Genomic DNA, 15,748 nt, shown 5'->3' on the forward strand with positions numbered 1-15,748 from the left:
TTATGGTGCTTACTGCTGCCGATCATCACCAACCATAGAGAGAGAGATTGTATATTATCTACTTCACTTGCTTTGGCAATGTTAACATACAGTGCCTTGCGAAAGTATTCGGCCCCCTTGAACTTTGCGACCTTTTGCCACATTTCAGGCTTCAAACATAAAGATATAAAACTGTATTTTTTTGTGAAGAATCAACAACAAGTGGGACACAATCATGAAGTGGAACGACATTTATTGGATATTTCAAACTTTTTTAACAAATCAAAAATTGAAAAATTGGGCGTGCAAAATTATTCAGCCCCTTTACTTTCAGTGCAGCAAACTCTCTCCAGAAGTTCAGTGAGGATCTCTGAATGATCCAATGTTGACCTAAATGACTGATGATGCTTCGAGGGGACTCCTATGGTAGGTACACATATAGCTCATCTCTTGGCAGTAGTACTGTAGACTACTTTATCACTGCCCTCAACCCAGAGTCTCTCCGAGCGTTCAGCCCACAGGACACCCCTATCAGATCACAGCAAAATTTACTTGAACAGAGCTTTGCTCAATCATGAGGCATCAAAGCCAAAAGTGCTGAATAATATTAAGAAATGCTATAGATGGAAGAAGAGTAGTGTGGAAATCTACCAAAAAACAATTAGGCAAAAACAAATTCAATCCCTTCTAGACAATTTCCTGGACAAAAAGTTTCACTGTAATAGACAACCTAAGAAAATGAACGACAATGACAAATGGTTTGATGAAGAATGCAACAACCTAAGAAAGAAATTGATAAACCTATCCAACCAAAAACATAGAGACCCAGAAAACCTGAGCCTACGGCTTCACTATGGTAAATCACTAAAACAATACAGAAATACACTACGGAAAAAGATGGAACAGCACGTCAGAAATCAGCTCAATGTAATTGAAGAATCCATAGAATCTAACCACTACTGGGAAAATTGGAAAACTCTAAACAAACAACACAAATAAATCATTATCCAAAATGAAGATGTATGGATAAACAAATGCTCCAATTTTTAAAATTAAATCAAAACAAATCAAATGTCACGTGTAGACCTTACTGTGAAATGCTTACTTACAAGCCGTTAACCAACAGAGCAGTTCAAGAAGAGTTAATAAAATATTTACCAAATAAACTAAAGTAAAAAATAAAATAAAAATATAACAAAAAGTAACACAATAAAATAACAATAACGGGGCTATATACAGGGGGTACCGGTACAGAGTCAGTGTGCGTGAGTACAGGTAAGTTGTACATTTAGGTAAGGGTGACGTAACTATGCATAGATAATAAACAGCCAGTAGCAGCAGTATACAAAACAAATTGATGTAATAGTCCGATGGCCATTTGATTAATTAATCAGCAGACTTATGGCTTGGGGGTAGAAGCTGTTAAGGAGCCTTTTGGTCCAAGACCTGACGCTCCGGTACCGCTTGCCGTGCGGTAGCAGAGAAAACAGTCTATGACTTGGGTGACTGGAGTCTCTGACAATTTTATGGGCTCTCTTCTGGATGGCAGGAAGCTTGGCCCTAGTGACATACTGGGCCGTACGCAATACACTCTGTAGCGCCTTATGGTCAGATGGCGAGCAGTTGCCATACCATTCGGTGATGCAACCGGTCAGGATGCTCTCAATGGTGCAGCTGTAGAACTTTTTGAGGATCTGGGGACCCATGCCAAATCTTTTCAGTCTCTTGAGGGGGAAAAGGTGTTGTCGTGCCCTCTTCACGACTGTCTTAGTGTCTTTGGACCATGATAGTTCATGGTGATGTGGACACCAAGGAACTCGAAACTCTCGACCCGCTCCACTACAGCCCCATTGATGTTAATGGGGGCCTGTTCGGCCTGCCTTTTCCTGTAGTCCACGATCAGCTCCTTTGTCTTGCTCAAATTGAGGGAGAGTTTGTTGTCCTGGCACCACACTGCCAGATCTCTGACCTCCTCCATGTAGGCTGTCTCGTCACACTGTTGTGTCATCAGCTAACTTAACGATAGTGTTGGAGTTGTGTTTGGCCACACAGTCGTGGGTGAACAGGGAGTACAGGAGGGGACTAAGTACACAACCCGGAAGGGCCCCAGTGTAGAGGATCAGCGTGGCAGATGTGTTGTTGCCTACCCTTACCACCTGGGGGCGGCCCATCAGGAAGTCCAGGATCCATTTGTAGAGGGAAGTGTTTAGTCCCAGGGTCCTTAGCTTAATGATAAGCTTTGTGGGCACTATGGTGATGAACGCTGAGCTGTAGTCAATGAACAGCATTCTCACATAGGTGTTCCTCTTGTCCAGGTGGGAAGGGCAGAGTGGAGTGCGATTGAGATTGCATCATCTGTGGATCTGGCGGTATGCGAATTGGAGTGGGTCTAGGGTATCTGGGAGGATGATGTTGATGTGAGTCATGACCAGCCTTTCAAAGCACTTCATGGCTACCGACGTAAGTCCTACGGGGTGGTAATAATAACAAATTGATGGAAAGAGGTGTTGGGGGAAAAACATACAACATTATAAAGTCCATGTACACAAACAAGTGTGTGGTTAAAATTGGCAAAAAACACACATTTCTTTCCATAGAGCTGGGGGGTGAGACAGGGATGCAGCTTAAGTCCCACCCTTCTTCAACATCTATATGAACAAATTGTCAAGGGCACTAGAACAATCTGCAGCATCCGGCCTCACACTATGAGAATCTGAAGTCAAATGTCTACTGTTTGCTGATGATCTGGTGCTTCTGTCCCCAACCAAGGTGGGCCTACAGCAGCACCTAGATCTCTGAACAGATTGTCAGACCTGGTCCCTAACAGTAAATCTCAGTAAGACAACAAATAATGGTGTTCCAAAAAATATCTAGTTCCCAGGACCACGAATACAAATTCCATCTAGACACCGTTGCCCGAGAGCACACAAACAACTATACATACCTCGGCCTAAACATCAGCGCCACAGATAACCTCAACAAAGCTGTGAACAATCTGAGAGACAAGGCAAGAAGGGCCTTCTATGCCATCAAAAGGAACATCAAATTCACCATACCAGTTAGGATCTGGCTAAAAATACTTGAATCAGTTATAGAACACATTGCCCTTTATGGTTGTGAGGTCTGGGGTCCACTCACCAACCAAGAATTCACAAAATGGAACAAACACCAAATTGAGACTCTGCATGCAGATTCTGAAAAAAATATCCTCCGTGTACAACATAAAACACCAATTAATGCATGCAGAGCAGAATTAGGCAGATACCCGCTAATTATAAAATTCCCGAAAAGAGCCGTTAAATTCTACAATCACCTAAAAGGAAGCAATTCCCAAACCTTCCATAACAAAGCCATCACCGACAGAAAAACAAACCTGGAGAAGAGCCCCCTAAGCAAGCTGGTCGTGGGGCACTGTTCACAAACACAAATAGACCCCACAGAGACCCAGGACAGCAACACAATTTGACCCAACCAAATACCTGAGAAAACAAAAAGATAAACAGAGCAAACTAGAATGCTATTTGGCTCTAAACAGAGAGTACACAGTAGCAGAATACCTGAGCACTGTGACTGACCCAAAATCAGTCCGGAAATCTTTGACTATGTACAGATTCAAATTAGCATAGCTTTGCTATTGAGAAGGCAGACCTGGCTCTCAAGAGAAGACAGGCTATGAGCACACTGCCCACAAAATGGGTGGAAACTGAGCTGCACTTCCTAACCTCCTGCCAAATTATTGACCATCCACAGTGTGCAATCACAGCAGCAAGATTTGTGACCAGTTGCCACAAGAAAAGGGCAACCAGTGAAGAATAAACACCATTGAAAAAACAACATATATATATACACACACACACACAGTGGGGCAAAAAAGTATTTAGTCAGCCACCAATTGTACAAGTACTCCCACTTAAAAAGATGAGAGAGAGGCCTGTAATTTTCATCATAGGTACACTTCAACTATGACAGACAAAATGAGAAAAGAAAATCCAGAAAATCACATTGTAGGATTTTTAATGAATTTATTTGCAAATTATGGTGGAAAATAAGTATTTGGTCAATAACAAAAGTTTCTCAATACTTTGTTATATACCCTTTGTTGGCAATGACAGAGGTCAAACATTTTCTGTAAGTCTTCACAAGGTTTTCACACACTGTTGCTGGTATTTTGGCCCATTCCTCCATGCAGATCTTCTCTAGAGCAGTGATGTTTTGGGGCTGTATAATCTACACATAATATTACATTTCAAATGTCTTTATTCTTTTGAAACTTAAATGTAATGTTTACTGTTCATATTTTATTGTTTATTTCACTTGCTTTGGCAATGTAAACATACGTTTCCCATGCCAATAAAGCCCTTCAATTGAAAAATGTAATTGCATTGAGAGAGAAAGAGGGGGGTATGGGACAGAAGCGACACCTCAAGGTGTAAGTTTGAGGATGTTTTGTCGGGATGACAGAAACAAACACACACTGTTGTTGTACACATGGTCCGACCATCTGCCCTGTCAGGACATGACTGAAAGCCATCTTTTACGTAGAAACGTGTCTGGCATTTCAACGCCACCAACAACTGGGCCCTGGGTGCAGCCTGGTTAGGGCTAACCGGTCCTATAATTAGCTGAATGCTGCAAGAACTAGTTCAGACTCATGCTAACTGTGCTGAAACGCTTTTTCATTTACAGTATCTCACTACAACTACTACCATAAATACGTTATGGCCTGGTCATGCCACAGCTTCAAATATGAGTCATTTGGAGTATGTTTTGTATAGAGTACCAGTCAAAAGTTTGGACACACCTACTCATTCAAGGGTTTTTCTTTATTTACACTATTTTCTACATTGTAGAATAATAATGAAGACATCAAAACTATGAAATAACACATGGATTTATGTATTTAATTAAGCAGAAAAAAATAGTTAAATCAAAATATATTTTATATTTGAGATTCTTCAAAGTAGAAACCATTTGCCTCTGACAGCTTTGCACACACTCTTGGCATCCTCTCAAACAGCTTCATTAGGTAGTCACCTGGAATGCATTTCAATTAAAATGTGTGTCTTGTGGAATTTCTATCCATCTCAATGCGTTTGAGCAAATCAGTTGTATTGTGACAAGGTAGGGGTGGAATACAGAAGATAGCCCTATTTGGTAAAAAAATACAGGGATCCTACCTCAAACCTTGAAGCAATACCTCAGGACACAGATGCTCTGTTATTGTCACAGAGACACAAAATACAGTACCTGACCAAAAGTATGTTGGCACCTGCTCGTCAAACTCATTCTAAAATCATGGGCATTAATATGGAGTTGGTCCCTCGTTTGCTGCTATAACAGCCTCCACTCTTCTGGGAAGGCTTTCTACTAGATGTTGGAACATCGCTGCAGGGACTTGCTTCCATTCAGCCACAAGAGCATTAGTGAGGTCGGGCACTGATGTTAGGCGATTAGGCCTGGCTCTCGGTCGCAATTCCAATTCATCCCAAAGGTGTTCGATGGGGTTGAGGTCAAGGCTCTGTGCTGGACAGTCAAGCTCTTCCACCGATCTCGCCAAAACCTTTCTGCATGGACCTCACTTTGTGAACGGGGGCATTGTCACGCTGAAACAGGAAAGGGCCTTTACCAAACTGTTGCCACAAAGTTGGAAGCAAAGAATCATCTTACATTGTCATTGTATGCTGTACAGTTAAGATTTCCATTCACTGGAACTAAATGGACCTAGCACAAACCATGAAAAACAGCCCCAGACCATTATTCCTCTTCCACCAAACCTTACAGTTGGCACTATGCATTGGGGTACATAGCATTCACATGGCATCCGCCAAATCCAGATTCGTCCGCCGGGCTGCCAGATGGTGAAGCGCGATTCACGTTTCCATGCTCCAGAGTCCAATGGTTAAGAGCTTTACACCACTCCAGCTGACTCTTGGCATTGCGTATGGTGATCTTAGACTTGTGTGTGGCTGCTCAGCCATGGAAAACCATTTCATCAAGCTCCCGATGAACATTTCTTGTGCTGAGGTTGAGTGTTTACGCGGAATGATTTGTACTCGCAACGAGCTTCAGCAGTCGCCAATCCCGTTCTATGAGCTTGTGTGGCCTACCACTTCATGGCTGAGCCGCTGTTGCTCCTAGAAGTTTACACTTCACAATAACAGCACTTACAGGTGACCAGTGCAGCTCCAGCAGGGAAGAAGTTTGACAAACTGACTTCTTGGAAAGGTGGCATCCTATTTTGGCACCACGTTGAAAGTCACGGAGGTCTTCAGTATGACCATTCCACTGCCAATGTTTGTCTATGGAGATTGCATGGCTGTACGCTCGATTTTATATAGATTTTGAAGGGTCCACATACTTTTGTAAAAACAGTAACCAGTCAAAAGTTTGGACACACCTACTCATTCATGAGTTTCATTATTTTGTAACTTTTTTCTACATTGTAGAATAATAGTGAAGACATCAATACTATGAAATAACACATATGGAATCATGTTGTAACCAAAAAAGTGTTAAACAAAATATATTTTAGATTTTAGTAGCCACCCTTTGCCTTGATGACAAATTTGCACTCTCTTGGCATTCTCTCAACCAGCTTCACCTGGAATGCTTTTCCTAACAGTCTTGGAGTTCACATATATGCTGAGCACTTGTTGGCTGCTTTTCCATTCACTCTGTGGTCCAACTCATCCCAAACCATCTCAATTGGGTTGAGGTCGGGTGATTGTGGAGGCCAGGTCATCTGATGCAGCACTCCATCACTCTCCTTCTTGGTCAAATAGCCCTTACACAGCCTGGAGATGTGTTGGGTCATTTTCCTGTTGAAAAAAAAACGATAGTCGCACTAAGTGCAAACCAGATGGGATGGCATATTGCTGCAGAATGCCGGTGTCATGTGACTCGTTAGTGTTACAAGTCTCAGGTGTGAATGGGGAGCAGGTGTGTTAAATTTGGTGTCATCGCTCTCACACTCCCTCACACTGACTGGTCACTGGAAGTTCAACATGGCACCTCATGGCAAAGAACTCTCTGAGGATCTGATTTTTCTGTTGTTGTTGCTCTACATGAAGATGGCCTGGGCTATAAGAAGATTGCGTCAAGACCATGAAACTGAGCTGCAGCACGGTGCCAAGACCATACAGCGGTTTAACTGGACAGGTTCCACTCAGAACAGGCCTCGCCATGGTCGACCAAAGAAGTTGAGTGCACGTGCTCAGCGTCATATCCAGAGGTTGTCTTTAGGAAATAGACGTATGAGTGCTGTCAGCATTGCTGCAGAGGTTGAAGGGGTGAGAGGTCAGCCTGTCAGTGCTCAGACCATACGCCGTACACTGCATCAAATTGGTCTGCATGGCTGTCATCCCAGAAGGAAGCCTCTTCTAAAGATGATGCACAAGAAAGCCCGCAAACAGTTTGCTGAAGACAAGCAGACTAAAGACATGTATTACTGGAACCATATCCTGTGGTCTGATGTGACCAAGATACACTTATTTGGTTCAGATGATGTCAAGCGTGTGTGGCGGCAACCAGGTGAGGAGTACAAAGACAAGTGTGTCTTGAAACTTTTCTTGAAACAAATTCTTGAAATTGTCCGGATTGACTGACCTTCATGTCTTAAAGTAATGATGGACTGTCATTTCTCTTTGCTTATTTGAGATGTTATTGCCAAAATAGGGACTTGGTATTTTACCAAATAGGGCTATCTTCTGTATACCACCCCTACCTTGACACAACAACTGACTGGCTCAAACACATTAAAATATATTTTGATTTGTTTAATCTTTTTTTGCTTACTACATAATTCCATATGTTATTTCATAGTTTTGATGTCTTCACTATTATTCTACAATGTAGAAAATAACAAAAATAAAGAAAAACCCTGGAATGAGTAGGTGTGTCCAAACTTTTGACTGGTAATGTATACAAAAACATACTCCAAATGACTCATATTTACAGCTGTGGCATGACCAGTCCATAACATATTTGTGGTAGTAGGTGTAGTAAGAAACTGTAAATAAATGTTTCACCACAGTCAGGAGCTTCATGAAATGGGTTTCCATGGCCGAGCAGCCACACACAAGCCTAAGATCACCATGCACAATGCCAAGCGTCGGCGTGGTGTAAAGTTCGATCATTGGACTCATGATTTGGGAAGGAACACACCTGTCTATATAAGGTCCCACAGTTGACAGTGCATGTCAGAGAAAAAAACCAAGCCATGAGGTCAAAGGAATTGTCCATCGAGCTCCGAGACACGATTGTGTCGAGGCAAAGATCTGGGAAAGTGTACCAAAAAATGTATCCAGCATTGTAGGTCCCCAAGAACACAGTGGCTTTGATCATAAATGGAAGTAGTTTGTAACTACCAAGACTCTTCCTAAAGCTGAGAAAATGGGGGAGAAGGGCCTTGGTTCGGGAGGTGACCAAGAAACCGATGGTCTGACAGAGCTTCAGAGTTCCTCTGTGGAGATAGGAGAACCTTACAGAAGGACAATAACCTCCACAGCACTCCACCAATCAGGCCTTTATAGTAGAATGGCCAGGCGGAAGCCACTCCTCAGTAAAAGACACATGATAGCCTTCTTGGAGTTTGCCTACAGGCACCATAAAGGACTCTCAGACCATGAGAAACAAGATACTGGCACCATCCCTACAATGAAGCATGATGGTGGCAGCATCATGCTGTGGGGATGTTTTTCAGCAGCAGGGACCAGGAGATTAGTTAGTGGATGGGAAAGTACAAAGAGATCTTTGATGAAAACCTGCTCCAGTGCTCAGGACCTCAGACTGGGGTGAAGGTTCACCTTCCAACAGGACTACAACCCTAAGCACACAGCCAAGACAATGCAAATGTGGCTTCGGGACAAGTCTCTGAATGTCCTTGACTGGCCCAGCCAGAGCCCAGACTTGAACCCGATCAAATATCTCTGGAGAAAACTGAAAATAGCTGTGCAGCGACGCTCCCCATCCAACCTGACAGAGCTGAAGAGGATCTGCAGAGAAGAATAGGAGAAACTCCTCAAATACAGGTGTGCCAAGCTTGTAGTGTTATACTCAAGAAGACTCGAGGCTGTAATCGCTGTTTCAACAAAGTACTAAGTAAAGGGTCTGAATACTTATGTAAAATGTACAATTTCACAAACATTTCTAAAAACCAGTTTTTGCTTTGTCATTATTGAGGGGGGAAAAAACAATTTAATCAATTTTAGAATGAGGCCGTAACGTAACAAAATGTGGATAAAGTCTTTCGCAATGCACTGCTCACAGGGGAGAGTGGGGTAGGTTGAGACATTTTCTACATTCAGCATCACACCGTCTATCACGACTTCCACCGAAGTTGTTCCCTCTCCTTGTTTGGGCGGTGTTCGGCGGTCAACGTCACCGGCTTTCTAGCTGCCACCGATCCATGTTTCATTTTTCCTTTTGTTTTGTCTTTTTTACACACCTGGTTCCCATCTCATGATTATGTTCCTAATTTAACCCTCTGGTTTCCCTTTCTGTTTTGTGCGTGATTGTCGTTCGTGTGTTGGAGTTCGTATCCTGTTTTGTATTTGTTTTATAACGGGATTTTTGTTCCGTTCTCGGATGGAGTTAACTGTGTCCTGCGCCTGACTCCTTCGCTGTCCTCTAGATAGACTCTGACACCGTCAAAGACAATATAGTACTCCAACAGAGATATCTACATATATTTCAGGATTTTGTGTATCCTTGGAAAGAATCAGAATTAATGTAACATTAGTTTTGAAAACATAGCTGTCCAAAAAAAGCGGTCTCTCGGCAGAAGATAAGTTGAGAAACGAGACAGGGCAAGTTAAGCTGCTTACACATTTTAGTACTGTATTAATATTAATACCCTTAAAACCCTCTCTTTATTTCCCAAACACAAGTCAACAGAATGGCCTTTTTTTCTTAACACCAAACACTTTGTACATAGGCCAGGCCTTGTTACCTCATATCCCAAGGTTACCCTCATCCTTACTGCCCCAGGTAAATATCGGGCATGCCAAAGTGACACACTGCGTTATTCTGATATGGCACTGCAACAATATGGTGAACGGCACTACACATCTCCCTCCACACTGAATCATTCTGATATGGCACAGCAACAAGATAGTTATTCTAAGGGAAGGCACTGCAAACAATATGGTGAAAGGCACTACAAACTCACACTGGTGCTGCACACAATATGGGACCACCCTTGGCCTTGCTCTACTCTGCCAAGGACTCTACTGCTATGAGACAAAATAGTGACGGGGGAAGACAGACAACATAGAGAGGGTGGGTTTTCACTTTTCTAGGGCCCTACAAGAACCATATCCCCAAAAATAAAATAGTAAACATTTGTCTGGCGTTATCCTGAGCCGCACAGCTCCCGGTCCTGGAAGAAGCCCAGTCTGAGACTTTGCTTGGCGATTCACCTCCTGTGCTGAACGAGAGGGAGAGAAACGGCAAGGAAACATGCCGACAGTAGTGGCTTTCAGTGGCAAAACAACCCAGAGAGAGAAAGAGTAGTGTAAGGGTAACACTGGAAAAATCACATTCTTGTCAGAGCTAAAGCGCCTAGAGGTGCGTTGTACAAATGTCTTTCCCAGATCACCGCTCAGCTCCACAGCTGCAGTTTGTCACCAGAGCAGCCTCCCATTTTCTCACTCGAATTCGCCAGTAAGACTTCTTGTCCCGCAGACTCTGGTACATTGCGATCACAGAAAACACGCAAGACATGATCATATCTACTTTGGTTTAGATACAAGCATCATGAATCCTCTAACACAATAAATTCATTTTGGGACCTAACTTGCTTGTCCCCTTTGTGGGCCCCTCAGATAGCATATGTTAGCATAATTTGCAGAATTGCAGGACATTTTATTTATTTTATTTTTATTTATTTAACCTTTATTTAAATAGGAGAGTCAGTTAAGAACAAAATCTTATTTACAATGACAGTCTACACCGGCCATACCCGGACGACGCTGTACGGCCAATTGTACGCCGCCCTACGGGACTCCCAATCACGGCCGGCTGTGATACAGCCTGGAATCGAACCAGGGTGTCTGTAGAGACACCTCAAGGACTGAGATGCAGTGCTTTTAGATCGCTGTGCCATTCGGGAGCCCTAACTTAAATCTGCAACATTTTTACTTTGCCTCTTGACAAAATGTATAGAACAGCATGATAAAACTGCACATTTTTGAAAGTCCAGTCTTGCATGAAATTATGACCTCTTCCCGAAATATTTGGTCAAATTATTAATTTTGTGTATGGTTTCTTGAAACAAGGGTGTCTCAACTTACCCCACTCTCCCCTAATGGTGATACAAGAGAGTCAAGATTAAATATTCTGTCACTTATTTTTTTTGTTGGTGTTATACAGTATGTTGAAGTAGACCTTTCTCAGACAGCAGGCTGTTCTGACAACGTCTTCACAAGTCTCTGAAATAGTTGTGACCACATCCTGCAAGAGCAACGCAGCCACCTGTTTCATCATCCTTTGTTCTTTCTAGGAGAACCACATTTCGATTATGTCAACTGCTATTTGAAGTGCATAAAGTGCACCTTTGCTCGATGTACTTGTTGACATTTAGGCCTGCCAAACCGGAAATACGACTTTGGAGTGAGATATTTATAATGTGGTTCATTGAAACATTAGAAAGCGCTCACATATCTGGAGACTTTAACCATTTATGCGTCTCTTACATCAGAGGAAATAGAACCAAGGTTGCCAAACTGAAGTGAACACAATGCAACTCAAACCTGACCCTGTACACAGACATAGAAAACCATTCAACTCAGCGGGTTGGCTGTGTGTATTTAGCAGGGCTGTAGAAATTGTGGTCGACTCTCAAGGTCAGCCACTAAACTCATTGAGGATATAATCTTATTTGATTTTAACATTATCTAACGGATGCAGTAAATTGTTTAAGTAGGGAGCAACCTTTGGAGCCTTTTGAAATCCTTAAATATTTTCCCACAGGAGTGGGAGAGAGAGCGGTTGAGGGATTGTGCAACGCCATTGTGAGAAAATCATGCAGGTTAGGCTGCTGCTGTGTAAACAGTGTCTCAGAAATGTCAGGGTGTGGCTTTTTATAAGTCCTTACACCTCCATTCAATCCTGCCAGAGCTGTCACGCTTGAACTCTTTCCCATGCGTTCAATCCCCCCCTCCAAATGAAACAGTTACATGCCAGGCTTCTCCCTCTCATCGTGGGCTCACTCGATACTCGTTACCAGCGGCCCCCTCGGGGCCGGGCAGTGCCAGGGTTAATGCGGGCGCTCAATCAGTCAGCGCGATCTTCTAAATGATATAATAGCTAACTGGCGAATGCGATTGAAAGCCACAGGCCAGGTGGAGTTAGCGGTAATGGGTGAGATCCCGTGGGAGTCAGCTGCTTGTGGGCTGGGTGCCAGTAGACCCACGCAGTTAGCAGGCGGATTCATGCCTTCAGCATCAGAGAGAGGAACGGCCAGTCAGTACCAGCACAATGCAGACACGTCTCTTACAGCATCACTCATCCCCTCCTTAAAGTCTGAATATACTTGCGCAATATAAGCCGAGCCAGCTGCTGAGCCCACCTAGAGTTAGGTGTTAATTGCCTTGCTCAAGGGCACAACGGCAGTAGGTTACAGTGGAAATATCCATTTGAAAGTTTAAACAAGCAAGATAACTCAAACACCACCACAGTGAACACAATCAATTCAGTGTTTGATTTCTGTCCTTTACCAGAAGTACCATATCAACAAGAATGACTATGCTAAGCATCATACAGGCACCGTAGTATTGAAAGGAGAAAGTGGAGACACATCCTTTCCAATGGCCTTAGGTGAAGCCTTTGTTGAGGAAGATGTCCCAATGCAAAATAACAACCAGGTGCTGTATATATATCAAGCATCTCCCATATGAATAAAAGTAGCAATATGTATGCCCTGCCCACCTGAGGAATCTTTTTCAGCCATCTATCAAATCAAATTGTATTTGTCACATGCTCCATATACAACAGGTGTAGACCTTACCCTGAAAGGCTTACTTACAAGCCCTTAACCAACAACGCGGTTCAAGAAATAGGGTTAATAAAATATTGACTAAACATACTCAAGTAAAAAACAGTGAGTAGCAGCAGTGTAAAAACAAAAGGAGGGTTCAATGTAAATAGACCTGGTGGCCATTTGATTAGTTGTTCAGCAGTCCTATGGCTTGGGGGTAGAAGCTGTTAATTAAGGAGCCTCTTAGCATTAGACTTGGTGCTCCGGTACAGCTTGCCGTGTGGTAGCAGAGAGAACAGTCTATGACTTGGGTGGCTGGAGTCTTTGACAATTTGTAGGGCCTTCCTGTGACGCCGCCTAGTATATAGGTCTAGTATATATATAAATATATCTTCTATATATATATCTTTTCATTCTCCTGAGGGGGAAAAGGTGTTGTTTTGCCCTTTTTCACAACTGTCTTGGTGTGTTTGGACTATGATAGTTTGTTGGTGATGTGGACGCCAAGAAACTTCAAACTCTCGACCCAGAACACTTCAGTCCTGTTGATGTTAATGGGGGCCTGTTTGGCCCTCCTTTACCTATAGTCCATGATGTCTTGCTCACATTAAGATAAATATTTTTGTCCTGGCACCACACAGCCAGGTCTCTGACCTCCTCCCTATAGGCTGTCTCATCGTTGTTAGTGATCAGGCCTACAATTGTTGTGTCGTCAGCAAACTTAATGATGGTATTGGAGTTTTGCTTGGCCACGCAGTCATTAGTGGACAGGAGGGGACTAAGCACGCATCCCTGAGGGGCCCCAGTGTTGAGGATCAGGGTAGCAGATGTGTTGTTGCCTACCTTTAACACCTGGGTGTGGCCCGTCAGGAAGTCCACAATCCAGTTGCAGAGGGAGATGTTTAGTCACTATGGTGTTGAACGCTGAGCTGTAGTCAATGAACAGCATTTTCACATAGGTGTTCCTTTTGTCCAGGTGAGAAAGGGCAGTGTTGAGTGCAATTGAGATTGCTTCATCTGTGGATCTGTTGGGGTGGTATGCGAATAGGAGTGGCATGATGGTGTTGATGGGAGCCATGACCAGCCTTTCAAAGCATTTCATGGCTACCGACGTGAGTGCTACGGGGCGGTAATCATTTAGGCAGGTTACCTTCACTATCTTTGGCACAGGGACTATGGTGGTCTGCTTGAAACATGTAGGTGTTACAGACTCGGCCAGGGAGAGGTTGAAAATGTCTGTGAAGATACTTACCAGGTGGGCCGCTTATACTTTGAGTAAACGTCCTGGAATTTTGACCTGTTAAAAAGTCTTGCTCACATCGGCTACATAGAGAGGGATAACACAGTAGTCCGGAAAAGTTGGTGTTTGCATGCATGCTTCAGGGTTTCTTGCCTCAAAGCAAGCATAAAAGGCATTTAGCTTGTCTGGTGGGCTCGCGGCTGGGTTTCTTTTTGTTGTCTGTAATAGTTTCCAAGCCCTGCCACATCCGACGAGTGTCAGAGCCGGTGTAGTAGGATTCAATCTTAGTCCTGTATTTCCTGTGTTTGAGGGGTGCAAAATCCACTTGTCACTTAAAATCTCGCTGGATTGCTTTAATTTTCCTCCTTTGACTCTTTCATACTCTTGCTTGTGCCTGTCATTTTTTCCTGTTAACGTTACAACCACTGAAATGTTTGTAATGACTTGTCAAACACACCCTGGTAATGCCAGATATGGGCTCCATGGAATACATCGTCTTTTCGTTGAATCTATAAGAACGCTAAAGATTTGATGGGGATTTAATACACTGTCTAGACACTTGTGGCTGAAATAACAGAATCACACTAATTTGAACGGGTTTTCACATACACTATATATACACAGAAGTATGTTTAGATAAGTGTAATCTAGAGCCAAGCATGTTGATTTTTTTATCCAAGGGTATCCTGCTAGTGGCACTTATTGAATTATGCAACAGAACGTGACACCAACAATTTATGAGACAGAGCAAGTGTTTGGTGGTTGCAGCCTTGCTCAACCCCTTTATGTTAATTTATTTGTATATGGAAAAGGGGGATATTTAATCAGTTGTTCAACTAAATGCATTCAACTGAAATGTGTCTTCCGCATTTAACTCAACCCCTCTAAATCAAAGATGTACGGGGGGCTGCCTTAATCATCATCCACGTCTGGGGAGCAGTTGTTGTTGGGGATTAACTGCCTTGCTCAGAGGCAGGACAACAGATGTTTACCTTGTCGGCTTGAGGATTTGATCCAGCAACCTTTCGGGTTACTGGCCCAATGCTCCTGTTCGCCAGGCTTCCTGCATGCAAATACACCCAGTGTATCATGCAAATGAGGCACGTATAAATGTCTTTATTTTAACAGAAAATATATAAAGGAATGCCTGATACAATAAGAAAATGTATATGAGTGCATTAAGATAATTATATCTATATTTTTTACAAAAAATTCAATACCTGAATTCACATTCATCATTTGTAGTAAAATGTTTTATATCTTATATTTCAGTCAATAGCTGATGGATTATAAAAATGCAAAAAGTTTGGAATATCTTTATCCATTGTCCAATTGTTGCATTTATTAGAATTGTTTTTAAAACTTTGTAACAATTTAGATAGCGTTGCTGATAAGATTACATAGACCGGAGGTACCTCACCCTAGATCAACATGAACTACTCTGAGACGCTTGATACATATGACCCTAGATCATGAGCAGAAACATAAGTCAATATTAATGAGCTAATTATCATGAACCAATATGTAATTCATACTTATCATGACTGCGACGT

Source organism: Oncorhynchus masou, chromosome 6, assembly GCF_036934945.1.
Source record: "Oncorhynchus masou masou isolate Uvic2021 chromosome 6, UVic_Omas_1.1, whole genome shotgun sequence".
Lineage (NCBI taxonomy): Eukaryota > Metazoa > Chordata > Actinopteri > Salmoniformes > Salmonidae > Oncorhynchus > Oncorhynchus masou.